This window comes from Phaenicophaeus curvirostris, chromosome 6 (assembly GCF_032191515.1).
Source record: "Phaenicophaeus curvirostris isolate KB17595 chromosome 6, BPBGC_Pcur_1.0, whole genome shotgun sequence".
In the NCBI taxonomy this organism is placed as follows: domain Eukaryota; kingdom Metazoa; phylum Chordata; class Aves; order Cuculiformes; family Cuculidae; genus Phaenicophaeus; species Phaenicophaeus curvirostris.
In genome coordinates, this window is record NC_091397.1 from 47488372 (window position 1) to 47494105 (window position 5734).

The following is a 5734-nucleotide window of genomic DNA, read 5'->3' on the forward strand; positions in this document are numbered from 1 at the left end:
GAATGCCAATCAAACCAACAGTTAGGACAAGTAACAAGCCTGTTTAATGCAAATAACTGTAATTAACTGGCCGTCATGTAATGGAAATCCCATTCCAGAGGTACATCTATTAATTTGCTTCTGTATATGTGCTACACCTGACAAGAGTTTTCAAAAAACAGTAGTCTTCCCTACACCACCATGGCCTGTGCTGGAATAACAGAACCAGAGCTAAAGTCAGGACGTGGTGACAGAGAAGCAGCCCTGGAGTAAGATCCTGTGCTATGGCAACATCTCCAGTCATCCAGGCAGAGAGTGCAAGAGGGATGGAAGCAGATTAGTGATGAGTGACCTAGTTTTCTCCTTCATTAAGTCTTCTCCAAAGATACCCACCATAGTGACCAAAAAGCAATTGTAATTAAGTTGAGAAATCTACATCATTAGGGGAGATTACAGTGTAGCTGTATCACAATTATCACCTCTTCCCACTGATGTTGAACTAATTCACAAAAGAGTGTGACTGGAGCTCCTTGAATCAGTTGAGTACATGCCATCATAGAATCATAGGACAGTTGGGTTTGGAAGGGACCTTAAAGATCATCTAGTTCCAACCCCCTCATCTCATTCCATTCCAAGGTGGATACAGGCCAGGGATGCATCTTTGTTTACATGAAGTGAGGCCCCAGTGGCTCTTTGGCACTAGCTTTGTGCTGTGTTACAGTATTACGCTAAAGCCTAAGTTCCTCACACTCAGAATTAGCAGCAGGGCTCCACTGATCTGACTTGTCCCTAATGAATATCCTCCTTTTTCCATGTTCATAAATGCAGTTACAGGGCTTTTGCTTTTCTTCTTAGAGCTTGAAGGAGAAGGATGTAGAGGAATAGGAAAGCATCTTAAAAGCCTAAACCACTGAAGGAGTTGGGCTCAGTTTCACTTGAAACATGGTGAGGTTTATCGCTACTGCACAATTTAGGGAGCTCCCCTGAAGTCATCCAGTCGGAGCCAGGGCTCATTCCCTGGCCTTGGTTCTGGTGTTCTCAGGCAGGCATCACAGCAGCTTTTGTTCATGATACTAGCCCTGTGTTTTAAATGAAATAAATACAAGATAACTAGCTAGAAAATGGAATATACTAAGTACTGCATCAAAGAGCTCAGAGAAGACTTGGATGTGTTGCATCTTCAGTTCTTGAGGCTCTATATTTGGGATCAGTATTGCAACTGAACTTCACAAACTCCAGTCACCATTCTAACATGCTAAAATATGTGATTTTTAAACAGCTGAAGGCGAAGAATTAGCATTTTTAACAGCTATTTCTGTGTATCCCTTATGGCACAAGATTAACCCCCCCTCGACTCTCCACATTTCCCAAATGCAGGGTTAGGCCAACTCTTGTCAGTGAGTGCATCTGCATGGCAGAGAAGCATAAAGTGGTGAGGGTTTTGATAGGTGACAGTTCTGCAGATGCAGGTGATCTACTGCCAATTAAGTTTGCTCCCCAAGAAGAGACTGCAGCCCAGCAGGCTGGTACTTGCATTTCAGATGTATCACTAGAAATTTAAAGTGAGTGTAATAGCTTATCAAGTCCATATGTCCATATAACTTAAAAGTCACATGCACATTTCAGAGACTGCCATTTGCAGCAGAGAAATATGAACTGTCTGGAAATAAAGTGGTCATTTACTCAAGATTTTCAAGTTAAAATCTGCACAACAGCTTTATTACAACCAATATACTCAAAGAATTGATGTAGGAACATGGTAGAGAGAGGGAGGAAGCAGAGATTTGTAGAACTCCCCCAAACAGTTTAGTTTTAAGCTAACCAGCTCTGTGCCTACACAGAACTAGCCCTGAAAGACTTAAGGAACGTATTTGGTTTATTTATTTTGTAGTGTTTTGGCAGTATTCATACTATGAAATATTTTAAAAGTATTAATTGTTCTTTATCAAAAATCATCCCCTGTATTTCTTGTATTACCTGTTTGCTTTCTGCACAGGAGTGATTAGAAGCAAAATTGAAGTTATTGATGATGTTATTCTTCTCAGAACTGGAGTCATCACAAAGCTAACCATCTACAGCTTAGGACATGAAAACACAACAAAGGATTATGCACAAGTATTATTTTGTTGCCAAATTAACTTCATTTTTTTACCCAATTTATTTTTTATTTAGTTTTGGTGCTTGACTTGATAGTGAAGGAAGACGAACATTGAGAAGGATTCACTGGCACTACGTTCTGTGACAAGGGCCTTCTGTCACAAGGACTCATTTTGCATGGGAAGAGCAACTGATAGCATCTACCTGGACTTGTGCAAAGCATTCAACACTGTCCTGCACAAACACCCTTGTCTCTAAATGGATTTGATGAGAGACATGGATTTGATGGATAGACCAATTGGTGAGCAAGGAATTGGTTGGATGGTCACACTGAAAAAGTTGCGGTCAACAGCTCAATGCCCAAGTGGAAACCAGTGATGAGCCGTTTTTCTCAGGCGTCAGTTTTGGGACTGGTGGTGACATCTTTGTCAGTGACAAGGACACTGGGATCTGGCACCTTCAGCAAGTTTGCCAAAGACACCAAGCTGTGTGGTGCAGCTGACATGGAAGAGGGAAGGGATGCCGTGCAGAGGGACCTTGACAGGCTTGAGAGGTGGGTTTCTGTGAACCTCATGAAGATCAACAAGGCCCAATACAAGGTCCTGCACCTGGGTCAGGACAATCCCAAGCACAATTACAGGCTGAGAAGAACTTGGGGGAGTCAACATGAGCCAGCAATGCACACTTACAGCCCAGAAAGCCAACCACATCCTGGGCTGCATCAAAAGAATTGTGACCAGCAGGCTGAGGGAGGGGATTCCCCCTGTACTCTGCTCTGGCGAGACCTCATGTGGAGTCCTGTTCTCAATTCTTGTGTATCCAACATAGGAAGGATATAGACCTATTGGAGCAAGTCTAGGGGGCCATGAAGATTGTCAGAAGGCAGGAGCAGCTCCTGCCCTCTGTACCCAGAGAACAGAAGGCTCTGGGGAGACCTTACAGCAGCTCTCCACTACCAAAAGGAGCTGACAGGAAAGATGGGTAGGGACTTTTTACAGGGGCATGGAGCAATAGGCTGAGGGGTAACATTTTTAAGCTGAAATCGGGTAGATCTAATATAAATGGAAGGAACAAATTCTGCACTAAGCAGGTGGTGAGGCACTGGAACAGGTTGCCCAGAGAAGTTGTGGATGCCCCATCTCTGGAGGTGTTCAAGGCCAGGTTGGTTGAAGCTTTGAGCAACCTGATCCACTGGAAGGTGTCCCTGGCCGTGGCAAGGGCGGTGGAACTAGTTATCTTTCAGGGCCCATCCAACCCAAACCATTCTATGATTCCATGGTAGTTCCGGTAAATCCCACCTTAATTGTCTATTCTCATGAAAGCAGAAGTCAAGTGAACTGCAGCTTGAGAGGACAAGGCAATCAACCCAGTATTCTGGCTTATGAGAGGGGAACAAGAAGCTAAAGCCATAAAGTTACACAGAAACACCTTCTCAGATATTTTCCTTTTGTGGTAAGGACACCTTGAAGTCTTTCCCCACCACAGCGAACAGCATAAACAAGCTGTAAACAGTGACAGCAGCATTAGGAGAGTTTGAACTTTAAGGAAGGAAGCAGGCTGCTTCAGTCTTATAGAATGAAAAGGCATGAGAGAGATACTAAGGTCTTACTTAGCCTTTTTGTAAAAATAATTCACAAGTAACAATTAGATGCCCCTCCTAACAAAACTAAATGGCTATCAGGGTTTAGGGAAGAAATAAATTTAGAAGCTTTAAATATGCCAAAGTGACATTTTGCCAACTTTAAGAAGTGAAATTATGACTCATTATAAAGGGCATCTAAGTGCAAGACCTGCTAATCTATTACACGCCTACTTTTCCAGCTTCAGAAAGGGTGTTGTGCTTTGACATGCTCAAATGAACTACATTAAAAATTGCAAGAGCTGAAGTTCCCTTTCAAACACCTTGCCAGTGTGGACTAGCTTAATATGTTGCTCCAATATCCAAAGTTTCAGCCTACCAACACCTAGGACTATAACGAGGGAGCGCACTGGTGATGACATGCACAGGACCCATTCTCTCAAGAACATCTCCAATTCTGTTTCAAGAAGCTTGCATACAGAATCTAGAGAACTGTTCCGATAGCCATGCATCCATGATTGGAAGCTTCATCTTTTTTTTTTCTTCAAGACAATTTATTCTATCCAGCTTTTCATCAACAGGTCCTGCCACCTTTATTGAATCGCTGCCATAAGCAAAATTTTAAGGCCTCCAGTTTGAACAACTGGTCCATTGAATCTCTGCTTGGCAGCTGAGATTCAATATTCCGAGTCGATTTTAACATACATGCTTAACTTTAGGGAGTTCAATGTGTAAGAGGATGTAGATGTTAAGTAAATTTGGGTACTTTGAAAACAGGGAGGTAATTCACCAGAACCACTAAAGAACACAGGAATTGGGGAAGAGTACCACCATGTTCAAAATAAAGAGAATTTAAGCCCTCCTCTTCCCTGTTTCAAGTTTTATAAACAATCACAGAAAATAATGTAAGACTCGTTGATTTAAAAACCTAGAAAACCTGAACTGATTAAAGAAGGCTCTTGGCAATCATTTGATCAGATTGTACTTTTGTGGCTGTTGGCAAAAAACGACCACAAACTTGACCCAGAACAGTAACGCGATGCTTAACATGCGCGTAGTAAAAGCTTAAGGAAAGAAAGCCCTAACCCCAGGCAGCTGGTTTACACTGGAGTCGGCAGCACAATCCTCAGTGTGACCAGTGCACTTCTAAAAACACTTCACAGCAGAAAGCATCCAAATTCGGATAACTTATAATAGTTTTACTAACACTGCAGACTTACCCACTTCCTACCAGAAACAATGTTTTAAGGAAGCTTAAGTATCAGTGATGTTATTTGCTGAGAAGTAAAATACAAAAGGTTTTAAGACATCCTTAGATTTCACTGTAAACGAATGAGAATACCATGGCTTCAATGAACGTTACTTAAATTTGAATGCAGAGAATACTTTATTAACTGATTACAGTTCTGATGACCAATTTTAAACCATAACTAATGTGGGAAACAGTGGGGGATGTTAAGGCCGAGCCATATATATATAGACAAATCTGGATACTGATAATCTGTACATTTAACCTCTGCTTTTTCTTTATACATCTTTTATTCAGTGTCTGAAATTAATCAAAGAGAAAAACAAAAAAACCCTGGCTGCTAATTTAGTCTTATACCTGGAATGAATTTTTGCATGGGTTTTTGAATGCAGTGTAAATCTCAGTGGAGATCAGACAGATTTTTTTTAACCATACTCCAAATGAAGTCTTCAAGTATAATTGGAGATGGTTGCTTGTTGTTACAGCTCTGTGCTATTAATTTTCTTTTCCAAAAACTAGTAGTTGTTCTCTCCTGTAGAGATTAATCTATTTAAGACAGTACGAAACTTGCTTAGCAGGTTGGGAAATCAATATAAATTAAGTGCCTGTGGTGTGTATCAGTATTCCTGCTGTAAGCAACCCTTATCACTTAAGTGGACATACTTGCAGTTTTACAGAATTACACTGACTTTTCAACGAAACCCAGAAAAAAAATTACTATTCTTGCACTGTGAACAGTACTCCTACATGATGTGATAACCGTTTTCCATCTGTACAACTCCCTTTTGTAAAGCTGGGCAACACATATGAAAGAAAGACAAACAACTCTG